This window comes from Asterias rubens, chromosome 19, assembly GCF_902459465.1.
Source record: "Asterias rubens chromosome 19, eAstRub1.3, whole genome shotgun sequence".
Lineage (NCBI taxonomy): Eukaryota > Metazoa > Echinodermata > Asteroidea > Forcipulatida > Asteriidae > Asterias > Asterias rubens.
In genome coordinates, this window is record NC_047080.1 from 2,405,527 (window position 1) to 2,419,315 (window position 13,789).

The 13,789-nt window shown below is 38.3% G+C and overlaps 1 protein-coding gene across 4 annotated transcripts in view; it reads left to right on the plus strand.

Moving 5' to 3' along the window:
* The window catches only part of LOC117303485, a 33,718-nt gene that overhangs the window by 13,435 nt on the left and 6,494 nt on the right, over positions 1-13,789 (plus strand). Inside the window, exon 1 of one of the 4 annotated variants that reach the window (XM_033787705.1) lies at positions 11,130-11,488. The exons of the other annotated variants lie outside the window; for them this stretch is intronic. The gene's annotated coding sequence lies outside the window, so the exon portion shown is untranslated. Of the gene's footprint in view, positions 1-11,129; positions 11,489-13,789 lie in introns of those variants that run through there. 4 annotated transcript variants of the gene reach the window in all.

Below are 13,789 nucleotides of genomic sequence, written 5' to 3' on the forward strand. Positions count from 1 at the left end.
TTTTGACTCGGGAAAAACACTTTCCATTCTGTGGTTGGGTCGGCGTAGTATCTTGCCTCGCCTTTCACCTCTGGGACTGTGGTTCGAATCACGCCCTGGGCACTGTGTGGGTTGGGTTTTCAGTCCCTACCTGACTGTGTGGGTTTTTTTTGTGGAATAATTCTCTGGTTTTTTTTCTTCCCAACTACCTTGTCTTTTCTCCATTGTGTTTCTTGGCTATTACAGTGATTAAGTTCACTTTTCTGATGGTTCTCGGCTTCACAATCAGAATAAATACAATGAAATGAAACCAAAGAAAATTTGGAAATAAATGCCACCTTCTTTTTTTTTGGGGGGGGCGGGGGTTAAAAGGTTAATCCTGGAATAACTCTCTGCAGTTTTCCTCTCACATCTAAAACTGACACTTCCTTCCTCTCTCTATTGGGTTATTATCTACACAGTGATTAAAGGCAGTGGACACTATTGGTAATTACTCAAAATAATTATTAGCATAAAACTACTTGATAACGCAACTTCGACAACCAACTGGGCTCAAATTTTCACAGGTTAGTTATTTTATGCTCATGTTGAGATACACCAACTGTGAAGGCTAGTCTTTGACAATTACCATTAGTGTCCAGTTGGGAGCCCTTCACAACCAATAAATGAATTGAAAGGAAATTTTGAAATGGATGTCACCTTATTTTTTTCGGTTAAACGGTTAACCCTGGAATATAATTCACTGCAGTTTTCCTCTCATATATAATAAAACTGAAACTCCCTTCCTTGTCTTCTCGCCATTGTTTTCTTGGCGAGAGAGAGTCCTCAGCCATATATAGAACCAGAAATGAAATGAAATTTGGAAATGGATTTCTCCTTATTGTTTACGGTTAAACGGTTTTAAAACCAGTTCAATGTCCCGAGCCTATAAAAGCACTATAAAACTACAGCTCCTGGTCGCCAGTCTTTCCTCCTACTTTGCACTTCTCTAAATCCAATAGATATTGATAGCCAGCTCCTAATTGTGCCTCTGTCTGTCCTCAAAACAAAATTGCATCCCTCTCTGTCTCTTCATTGTTCTCATTGCGAATCTCCTTGGAGAGAGAAATTCAAAGCTTGAATCAATGAAGAAGAAAAAAAAAAACACTTGAGGGATAGACGGCCAGAGGATGGACTGCTTCTATACTTAGGCCAAAAAAACATGTTTAGGGTTCTGCCTATTTGAAAAAAACAGGAAGCTGAGGATTTTTTTTCCCAAAATTTATTTTTTGTACCTTAGATCGTAAAAATGTATCACTTTTTACGTTGAAAGGGGGAAAAAGAAAGAAAAAGAGGAGGTGGCCTCTAAAAAGGAAGCGGGCAGGGACGCTAAACGTGTTTTTTTTTTGCCTAACTGATGAATAAAAAATTTTTTTGGTGATCCTTCTGGTGCCAATTGAAGACACTTAAGAAACACACTGAATCGAGACACTTGATTGGATGTAGATGGCCTACAGTCGACCTGCGATAATGTAGCCATGCTACGTTTTTTTTTATTCTACTCGAGTGCGGAGCACTTTGCGCCCAAGTATGAAATTCCCCGAAGGTGAGTTTTCGGGGACCTGAAGAACTACACGACCCCCGGATGGGGCTAGCACTAGAAACCCATTTCATTAATGGGAGGGAGTTGTGTACACGTTCCTAGGCGTCTGAGGCTGTGTTTGCCCTCTCATCAAAGGTCAATGTTGACTTTAATTTTTTTTAATTGCACTGCAGTCTAGGGACATCAATCCATTTAAAGGGAGGGTAGACATTTGGTGATCACTCTTTTCAAGCTTTTCACAAAGAGCTAAGATTGATCTAAACTGTATCAATCTAAGTTGCTAAGCAAAGTGTGAAATCAATATGGCAATACTAGCAACTCATCTTTTAAAGATGAATCTGCCTAAAACTCAGCCTCCTCCCACCCAGTTGTGTTCCATCTTGCTGCGCCAACTTTTTTCCCCTCGGAAAATTTGATTGGGCTTTTCACACGCTAAGAGAGTTGACCATAAATGTACGCAGGATTCGTGTTAAGTGTGAGCTGCTCTCAAGTTAGGCTCATGGCTTTTTTTAAAAAGATGATTAAGACCAGATTGAAGTGTTGTGAGGATATTTAATCAGCAATTAACCTGAGTTGTTCACAGCAGATTGGCTCGGGTGAAGTGGTACTTGGGTGTTTGTTGTGGGGCTCGCAGGAATTGTTTAATGGTGGCTGATTGTGTTGCGTCGTGGCCGAGCGATTAGGAGCACTGGACTTGAGCTCTGATGGTGTTTGTGATCAGCGGAGTGCGGGTTCGAGTCCCGATCGTTTCACTTGCTCCACCACAATTGCTTATTTTTCTTTTGTATATGTGTCATGTCCGGCTTTGGTGGGACTTTCTTTGTCCCTCATGGTTTCTGATTTCCTTCCCATTGTGGTTGTTGTTTTTAAATGGTGTTTTTTATTAATTGTAACTGAGCATTCACTGGATGGGCATGTATTGGTTTGTTTACATTGTCAAATAATCAAATAATGATTGGAAAAAAATTACAACTTTTGCATTACACAGTGTTTTATTATGCTTGTACAATTTTGAACACTAATGATTTGTTGTTTATTTCAAAACTCTGACAATACAGTATCAAACAAACTTTGTATAATTTTTACCTTAAAACGAACACACCCTCTGTGACACTGTTTACTATTGCTATCGCAGTCTATCTTGTCGAGTCAAGAGATCTGTGTACGTGTGTATACTCAACGCTAGATTTGTAAATTTAGCCTTGGGGCGACTCTTATTTTCCACAGCGCTTTCTTTAGATGAATAGAGGCACGACTTCCTTAAAGAACCTCTTGTCTCCAAACCATTGCTTCCAATCGTCTCCCAGACCGGAACGCAATTTCCCGTCACTGAAGTATAAGGCCCAAAACAAACAAAAACATGTTTAGCGTCTTTCCTTTTTTAAAGAAGAAAGGAGGTTTTTTTGGTTCTTCTTATTTTTTCTCTCAAAATGGCCGCACATTTTATTTTTCAAAGACAACCGGCTCAGTTTTATAACAAAATATAAAAAAATTCATATATAAAAATGAGATCGTTAAAATGTATCCTTTTTTGCAGAAAAAAAATATATGTAATATATTATTTTTGTTTCATTAAAAAAGGAAAAAAAAAGAAAAAGAGGCGGCCTGTAAAAAGGAGGCAAATGAGAACCATAAACATGTTTTTGTTTTATTTGGCCTAAGGTGCCCTGGATCAGGTGGCCAATGATTGGTAATTCATGTTGACATTGCGGGGTCTTTCATTCCAAGCTGTTGGCTAAGAACGTGACATGTTAGTGGCATCAGTCTGGTTCTCATTTCAACATACATGTAACTGTCACTCACATGTACTCGTAGTTTGTCAGTTTAGGAACATGAGTCTCCTTTCTGAGTAGGTTTGAGTTTCAGACCGGATCACAGGCCACAGGCCAGTTGTTTTTGTGTTGGGCCTGATGACAAGGTTTTAAGCCAGGATTTGGTAGAAGGGTGTCAAAATTGCTGGAACTTAACCCCCCAAAAAAGGATGTCCAAATTATTCACTTTCAATACATGGAAGTGGTAGATAAAACAGGGTGTCCAAATTTAGGACAGGGTGTCCATAACACACCCAGACACCTCTCTGGCCAACACTACCATGACTACTAATGTACGATGGGCCAGTAGACTATATGGCTGGACATGTCAGGCAGCCTTTGTTTGCAATACATACATGTACATGATGTCTTTTTAAACAAAAACTAATATATCCAAATGTTGCTTTTGAGTCTGGCAAATACATTTTTATAATTCTCTTTAGTATTGAGGTATTTAGTTCCCGAAAAGTCAGATGAGATAAATCGTCACTTTTATTGCAATAATCATTCAAAGTGGACTCAGAAAGTGTTTCTCATGTTGACTCTGGTCCTGTAGAAAAAATTCCTGGTCACTTGACAATTTGAGTAACTTTTCTCCCAAATTTGAGTCCCTGCAATGGTACAGCGCCCAGGTTGTGTTAATCGGCTCATCAACCCTGTGGATTACACCCCTGGGGAGGCCCCAGTAGTTTTTTACCCCACTGTTACCCCAGCACACTTTCACACTGTCCCCTCGTTACCCCAGCACACTTTCACACTGTCCCCTCCAAGGTCCCTATCCCACAAGGTTCCAGCTGCACGTTTCAAGAATACCCCAGGGTTTTAACGCTTACCCCAACTCCAGAGCAGAGTTGGCTGTGCTATTCCCCAGCGTTAGCCCACTGAGTAGTGTAAAAAGGGCTTTTAAAAAGTTCTTCATAAAAAACAGAGCATGTAAATTAGATAATGGTTGTGGCCACAGCTGGGGGTTTTACATGTACGTGTCAATTTTTACTGACAATCTTTCTCTCTACTACATGAGTTAGTCTTGGTTCAAAACTCTCTTGTTGTTTAATATTAGTAATTCTCCACAGTTCTCAGGGTGGAAGCAGTTTATGGTGAGAGCGCACCCTACTGTGTGTAGTAACAGGACAGCCTTGAACCAAGACTAGACATGTTAGTCTTATTCAAAACTCTCCTGTTTTAGTATCTCTCCATACATGTAGTTCTCAGGGTGATAGTGGTCTTTGGTGAGAGCGCGCCCTACAGTGAGTAGTAACAGCCTTGAACCAAGACTAGACATGATTGAGAATCAAGGCTTGTTAGCCAGAAAGAAGATCCTTCAACCTTGTGTCTTCAGCTGGTACAGCTCATCACCCCAAAAATCAATTTCTGTGACATTTCTCGGTTTGTCGGAGGAGGAGGGTTGACTAAAAGACGTCGGTTTGTTTCCTTTTTCGATATTGAATTTGATTATGTCGGACTGTCGTTGGATTTGGTTGGGTCCTTAGTCCATGGGCAATTTAAGCTGTGTTGGTCTGTATTGGCAGGAGGAAGTGATGGATTTAATAGCGGCCTGGAACCACATGGAGGACATGAGCTCTTAAGCCTCTGGGTCTAATTTCATAGAGCTGCTGAGCAAAAATGTTCTGCTAAGCAAAAATTAACAGGATACCAGTCACAAATTGCATATTGAGAAATGCCATTTTGGCAGGTGACCATATTCTGTTAAAGCAAAATGTTGTTGAGCTTAGCTACTTTTTGTGCTCTATATGAAATTGGGCCAGTGTCATGGACGTACTGTAGCTCTAGAAAAATACTCTCATAGATTATTTTTGTTGCAATTCCAGTGAAAGTGCCCTTGGTAAATTGAAAATGGCCTTGCCCTCTCAAAGATGAAAGGCCAGATTGGTTGAGTTTGGCAAAAGCAGAGTTTAATTTTGCAAAGATGTTACTTGACAGGAATTCTGCTAAACAAAAACAAGTTGGGAACATCACATCAGCCTCTTGTTTAGAAAAGAAATCACAGTTGAATTAAGTGCTATTCACACGAAAGACACTTAACTAGCATCTTTTTTAGCACGGTTGTAACATGTGTCAATGTTAGACAAGATTTCGCAAGAGAACTTGGACAGTAGAAACTTGGACAGTAGAAACAATTGTTGTCCTTTCACACGAGGTACATTGTGTAAAATTTACAACCATGCTACAATTTAGCAAGGGACCCTTGTTAAATTGCTCCCATGTGAAAGGGGCCTTACAGAGTTCAAATTGATGCAGCTGTAACGATGAAGATGGACTGAGATGATGAGATGAGATGTTTTGAGGCCGATGGATGCAACTCCAGGACGAGGATGTTTCATTATGTGCTGATTGATTACCTCGTCAAACTGTCGTCAGGAAAGTCATCTGAAAGATAAACTTTGCACTTTGGAACTACATGTACTTACTCAGTGCATTGCTCTGTGACGCATCTCAAACTCTCCTTAAATTTAAGAAGCGAACCGAAGGGGGGGGGGGGGGGGGGAGGGGGAAGTAGATTATGAGGAGGTTTTTTGTAAAGACCCTCCTAACAAAATAAGTTTCTGTAACATTATTTAATTACAAATTACAATGCAGAGATCTTTGGTTAGAATCCCACCTGAGCGATTTGCCTGTGGAGTTGTTTTCATAGATCTCAGGAAAGTATACAGTGTTTAATTCACATCATCTAAAGGATTGAAACAAATGTACTGACCAGGTCAGTCGATATGCTTGTTTATTATTTTGTAAGCTACTCAAGTACTAAATAGCATTTTTAAGTGTCTTTTGATTCGGTTCACTGCAAATAGTTCCATGGTACTACCATCACTTTGTCAAACTTGCAGGTCCATGTACTTTTTTTTCTAATGGTACTTTGGGGGTTTTGGTTCAAGGTGGATGCACTTGTTTGAATGCACGGTTTTTATTAGTTTAATTTACTGTAATTTTAACAATTAGATTTTCATGATTGACTTGATAATTAGAAAATAAATTTAACAAATCAACAAACTTATAGTTGTTTTACACAGATAACAACTTGCTACGGGTATTTTCATATTAAAATGTAAGAATTTTGTTCAAATTTTTTAAAAGAAGAAAAATAAATTGGGTAATCCAGTTGTAAAATCAGGCAAAGTGGCTTTAAAAAAAAAATGAAAAATGAAATGAAAAAAAAAACAGAGGTGACATTAAATATGCATTTCTTGCCCTGGATCCATTTACTCTTTGGTAGAGAGACACAGGCCTAAAACTTCACAGGGGCAGTTACCTCTATTATGCCCCTGGTCATTGACGTGGTGCCCCTTAAAATGTACCATCACTGGCCCTTTCAAATACTGCCCTGCCTTAACAAGGATGTATAACAGCTCTGATGGTGATCATTGCTGTATTACAGATGACTTCATCATACATTTGGGGTGACACTTAGATGATCCAATTGTAGGTCTGCAGTTTTTGTGCATCGTTGCCACCTCACATAATGCGTGTAAACTTTCTACGTGATCTGAATTCTTGCATCTTGCAGAGGTCATGGTTAATCAAGGTTTATACAATCTTGTGGTTGATGATCTGGAGCAGGTTGAAATGAGTGTGACATCTGGAAGGTGTGGATTGTTTGGGATCATGTGAGGATTGGTGAGGATAGATTGAACTGGGTTAACTTGACCCAGTTTAAATCACATTTTGAACTGCATGTACATGTATGGACTATGACAATGCAAGTGTACGATATTGACTTTCGTGGGTCATATTGACCCAGTTTGGTTTATACATCCATGTACAATGAACTGCATGGGTACAGTGACTGTGACCATGCAATAGTATGATGATTGATTGATCTGGGTCAAATTGACCCTGTTTGGGTCACACATTGAACTATATGCACTGACTGTGACCTATGCTGTGACCATGCAAGAGTATTTGTATGTATGATTATTGATTGATCTGGGTCAAATTGACTCAAGCTGGATCACAAATTAAACTATACATGTTTATATGCACTGATTGAGACCATGCACAAATAATATTATAGTTGAGTGATGTGGGTCATAATGTCCCAGCTTGGATCACACATTGTCCCCAAATTGACTCAGTTTGGATCACACATTTATCTACATACCTGTGACCATTCAACATAGGGCCTATGACATGAATTTACATATATATTAGTTTGCAATGTCTAAAAGCAGTTTCTCTGATAAATCAATGTCCCATAAGGGAATCATTCAACCAAACGAAAAATATCACTTCGCCAGCGAAATTACGTGAAATCTTTAAACTTGATAAAAACACTCAACCACTTAGACTTCTACGAAATAAATGCACTTCTTTTAAATTGACTTTACTTTCTTAATGAAATGGATTTAATTTTATGGAGGATCATGATTAGGGACGGGTTAAATAACAAGAAATTCAAAGAAACAAGACCCCCCCCCCTTAAATTGTAAAAATGTAAATGAGTTGATGTTAAAGTTTTGATTCACCCTCAAGTAGAGGCTGTTCCATAGTTCCACTGAGCCAGAGACAGCTCATTTCTATATGTAAACAACCACCCCACGCAGAGACATTGCTAATCTTAGAGATTTTTGCCTCTGTTACTTGAACAAAATGTCAGGAAAATTGATATGAAACAGAAATACTTGGACCTGTTTTCGAATTGTATAAGAGTCTATGTTAATAAGGACAAATTGGAAAATGTCAATTGGATCTGATACTTTTTTTTTTGGGACCCTCTGCTTTGAGCGGAGGTAGATCAAAATTGTCAGCTGTTTGTGGCCCCGGTAAGGTCATTTTGTGTGATTAGTGGCCGCTATGGTCGCTGATGAAAAGTCTTAGTAGCCCCTTAGACTATAGAACCTACGAAGACCCTGTGGAAGACCCTGGGCGTTTACTGCCTTGAACATGAGCTTAAGTAAGAGATTTCACACAAATAAAGAGCTTGTGTGTTCATGAAAGAGGCTTATTTAGAGTAAGGGGGGCTTAATAATAATTGCCATAATATTGCAAACATTTTGTATTCATAGTTGACATCCACCACCACTGCATTTGATCTTCGGGGTTTATAGATTTCACAGAGCTTTTATGTGTTGCCAAACCTCTGAATATTTTTTTCTCGTCAGTTTGCATTTCAACTGAGGCGTGACTGCATGAATTTATGGGTTACATGCCATAAATCAACAACGGGCGACCTAAATTTACAATTCACTGGCAGGATGGTGTGACCTAATTTCTATGTTGACGATTTCTAGTCCCTGTGTGCCTTGCAACATGTGATTTACAACATGCATCTCTTCCCTTCCCTTAAAGGCACTGGACATGTTTGGTAATTCCTCAAAATATGCATAACAAATTAGGCTACTTGGTAAAGGTAATGAACATGTGAGAGCTGTCGATAGTACACATTGTGAGACACGACTCCCTCTGAAGTAACGTAGTTTTTGAGAAAGAGGTAATTTCTCACTTTTAATCTGAGAAAGCCTTGAAGGCCTGAAGCTTTTCTCAGGCATCTAAAAGCACACAAATTTATGCAACAAGGGTGTTTTTTCTTTCGTTATATTGGCATCTTCGCTGACTAATAATGAGCAAAACATTTTCACAGATTTGTTACTTTAAATGCATGTTCGTACACCAAGTGAGAAAACTGGTCTTTGACAATTACCAAAGGTGTCCAGTGCCTTTAAATATTTATATTTTTTCAACCTGTTATGAAATCGAGATAGCGATCAGAAGCTGAGGTTATGGGGAGTCCCTGGTTAGATACTATGAAGTCGTGCTAGAACCATATCCTGTGTTTTCAATTTTGTTTCATAAATGTATGAGCTTCGTTTCTGGTTGATTGGATTTATTCATAGAGCCGTTAAAGAGACTGTTTTTCTTTTTTTATTCTACTGGCGTTCGCCCCGACAAGTTTTCAGACAGAAGATTTGAATTATGAAGTAATAACAACAGGCATGTGAGACTTCCTCTTTTCAGCTGATTTCCTCTTTTGGGTTTTTGATTTTCCTCTTTTTTTCCTTAACTCTCTGTGTACAAAAGTATAGGAATATTGTCTTTTCCTCTTTTTTCCTTAACTCTCTGTGTACAAAAGTATAGGAATATTGTCTTTTCCTCTTTTTTCCTTAACTCTCTGTGTACAAAAGTATAGGAATATTGTCTTTTCCTCTTGGTTTCTTGCCCAGTTTTCTCTTTTCCTCTTCTTTGATGGATAGTTACTCACATGCCTGGGATGATTTTGAAATCTATCCATTATCATGAAATTTTGTGACCTGCTGCCTAATTAGGGCGTCGGGTTTTTTTTTAGCCTAAAAAATGCACTGAACAGGGTCAAAGGGAAGTTATATGTTTGGTTATCATTCTTAAAAAATTAATGGTAAATGAAAAACTTACTTCTTTAGAAGTACAGCAGCTCTCGGTAGTATATAGACCATGTGACCTGTGACATCACATGTAAAGGGCCACAGAGCCTGGACCTCCTGCAGGCACGATTTGTACACAGCCTAATGACAAATAATAAAATCTTGTATTTTATGGAGATTGTACTGTCTAATTCTTATCAAATTTTGATATGTGATGAATGGGGGCAAAGCTCAAAACTTGTCCAGCTTTTACTTTCATAATTCTTGGATTAATGTGGAAATTATGACACCAAATGTAAACTTTCCTTTATGACCTGTGCAGTATTGTGCCTGCCAGAAAACTCGAAGAATGCACGAAGTCACACTTATTGTAAACAAAGTTCACATGGTCTAAAGCATTTTGAGAATCATTGAATTTTGAAACAAATTTTATTCTGGAAAAAGTTTGTATGCGAAACGTCAGATGCATTTTCTCTAAGGTATACAATACTGAACTTTTGTACTTCTGCTTGCCTGGTAGTTGTGCCTCATAAATATATATATTTTTTTTAATAGACTTTTTATGCCTCTGAAGAAGGTCCTGTTTGGATCGAAAACTAAGGCCACCTACCCTATTCATTATATATTTTTAATAGATATTGTATTAATAGTCTCTTGCCCTTTCTTTTTATTTGCACACTTGAGAATTTATTTAGGTTTGTGACTAGATGGAATAAATTTATCCTGGTGGTAGTACGTATGAAGATAATAAAAAACGGTTGGCCTCACAAAATCATTCTCGTCATATCCAACCTTAAAAGTTAACGTGTATTAAACCAATGGATCATATGCATTACTCGTCGTGAGTCAATTGCAAATAGCCAATTATGGTTTGACCTAAGCTGCCATGATGATACGATCAATTAAGCCCAAACCCTTGTATTTCACTTCGTTCTGCTGCTTCGTTGCCGTTACACCAAACACGTATGTAATGCCCGGCGTTCATGCCCCTTTCTCTCACTAGTCCTGTAATGTTTATATGTGGAGTTCATAGAATCCATGCTGATGGGAACCGCTGATGAAATCAAGCGGACACCTTGGTGATCTTGTTGAATACCCACTACACGTATCACCATTTCCTTCATTGCGCTTTGCCGATCCCCCCCCCCCCCTTAAAAGATTCCCCTAATAATTGGTTTTACGACGGCAGGTGTTGTGCCTGGGTTGAAGCAACGCTTGCCTTTTTTTTCTCCCTCTTCTTGTTTATTATTATTTACTTATTTATTTTGGTTAGGGTTGGTTGCTCGGGTGACGTCATTGCTTGATGTCATCTTCGGTTCGTTTAATAAAGAGTTGTGTGTGTGTGTGTGTGTGTGTGTGTGGTCGGTGGTTGTGTAGTTGGTGTCACATTGTGTCCTGCTTTAGATGAGCGAGCGTCGTCAGTTGAATGTGAGGTATTCACGACCACATTACACTTAGTGAGTGGACACTCTCTGCTACAGAGAGTCGACCTTTACCGGATCAACGGCACATGTTTAGAAGGCATTTGATGTTGTAACATGTCAACTTCAATGAGCAACGATGCTGATACTGTCCGAGCTGGAGTGAGGGAGCTGGAGTGAGGGAAAGCAAGTCGTAACTCGTACTCCATGCTCGTTGCTGTCAGGGTCTTTCCCTTTGTGATACTATAACTGACCGTGGATCGTCTTTGCTCTATGCTTGCTCGCTGGTGATATTTATTATACACAATTGGGGGTTATTTATTGGCTGATTGCGTTATTCTGGTGAGTAACTCTTATGGATTTATGTTGACTTTAATCTGACAGCTTTGAGTATTACCGTAATGTAATGCAATTTCAACTTTTTTTAGTTTGCGTTATAAACATGAATGTACATGATCTGTGAATTGTTGGGCTGTTTTGCAGTGGACGGACTGAGTAGTAAAACTTGCAAACTTGATAGGGCTCATTGCACTAAGAGTTTATCAATTAGTATAATAATCAATGAAATTCAATGCTCATGCGCAAAATTGTTAAAATAGTATTTTCTTTGTCATACCAAGTCCCAGGTGGGTCCATTTAAAGGCAGTGGACACTATTGGTCATTTATACTCAAATTAATTATTAGCATAAAACCTTACTTGGTAAAGAGTAATGGGGAGAGGTTGGTACATGTAGTATAAAACATTGTGAGAAATTGTTCCCTCTGAAATGGAGTAGTTTTCTAGAAAGAAGTCATTTTCCACGAATTTGATTTCAAGACCTCAAGTTTAGAATTTTGTTTTCTTTCATTATTATCTCGCATTTTCGACGACCAATTGAGTTCAAATTTTCACAGGTTTGAGAGACACCAAGTGCGAAGACTGGTCTTTGACAAATTGCCAATAGTGTCCACTGTCTTTAAAGTTGTGTTTGCTAATGTTAGATTATTTAATTTTGAGTTGACAAAAGAGAAATTGACTAGAGCAGGACTGACATCTATAGTCAAATTTACAATTTACCAAAAGTGAGTTTCTCTTGTGGCCGATCATTCCTTGATGTTTGACTTTACCGCTTTTGTAAAACTATTTTTAAAGAAAGGGTAGTTTAAAACAGATATTTCGGAAAATTCAATTTTCTGGTATTCATGATCTTAAAGTGTATGCTATTGTTTTTATTGAAGACTTAAATAATTCCCGAACTCTAGTTTTCAGTTCAAACACACTCACAAAGAATGTTTGATAAGGGGGTAAATGATTTTGGGGATTTGGTGCAAATTTACAATGAGGCTTGTTTCTGTTGCGGCAATGGAAATAAGCAAATTGTGAGATGGGGATCCAAATACTATTTTTAGGACTACATTTTAGCATCAATTTTTCTCACAGAACTCTGGGATAGTACTGAATATCGGTGTACGGGTAAAAACAACTTATATTCTTTATCCCCGATGCAAAAATTGACATCCAATAAATCGTTGGCAAATGTACCCCTGCTGACACATAATGTACATGTAGACCTGTATGCTTCGTTTTTTAAAGGGCAATAGCACCAAGGCATTTTCTCCTCGATAAAGGGCACTCTATGAGGAAGTTGTACAATTCTACTGGAGAATTTCAAGGGCACGAAGGCAATGATCGGGGGCACAGAGCCAATTGCCTTCGTGTGCCTCTATCCACTGGGCTAGCCTGTTTGCGAGTGCCTGAGACTAAGGTTGTGGGTTTGAATCACCAACGAGTGATTTGCCTGTGGTGGGCTTTTATTTCTTTGACAGAACTCGGGAAAGTAGAACTTGAATTAAATTCATTATCCCATGCAAGAAATAATATTTTCATTTGGGATTTAAATTGATAATTGACTGCATTTGTCTCTCATGCTGCAAGTACATGTCAGCCCAGTGTCAGCATACAACAATATGGAACGGGGAAAATCAAAACAAATGCATTATTGAAGGCGACATTAAAATTGTACGTACCAACGTTGCGCGAGAAATAAATGTACTATTAATTTCATTTGTTGTAACGTGCACGTAGAAAAGGTCTACCCGGATGGTTCTGTTTATTTTTATAATATTATTATTACAGATTATTAGATTGAAAAAAAATTATTAAGTGAAAAAAATGTGAAATGTTGTAGAGTACATTGTTATGGGAGTGGTATAAACATCTTGGAGAAATGAATCTACTTCGTGATTATATTTTACTTTATCCTCTTAGTCAACAAAACACAAACAGATTCTTTCATTAACTACCCACTGTTCTCAATTTAAATATTTAAATATCTCTAATATTTCAAAAGCTGAGTTTTACGCTGACTGGTTAGTGATTTTGCATAGTTTAAAATTTCCTTGCATGTGATTTTTTTTCCTCGTCCCCGATGCAGTAAATTGGTTTCACTATGTAATAATATTATGTTTCCATGGAAATGGTTTGTGATTCATTGGTTCATGTTATAATGCTGGCTACAATATGGACGTTGCATACAAACAATTTGCGACTCCCAGACAAGCAAATAAAATGCGCTCGGACGAACTCAAATAATAGAACTGGGTCGGTATGACCTAAGGTAATGCGAAGGATCTGAATGTCAATCAATGTTTTATCCTTCAGT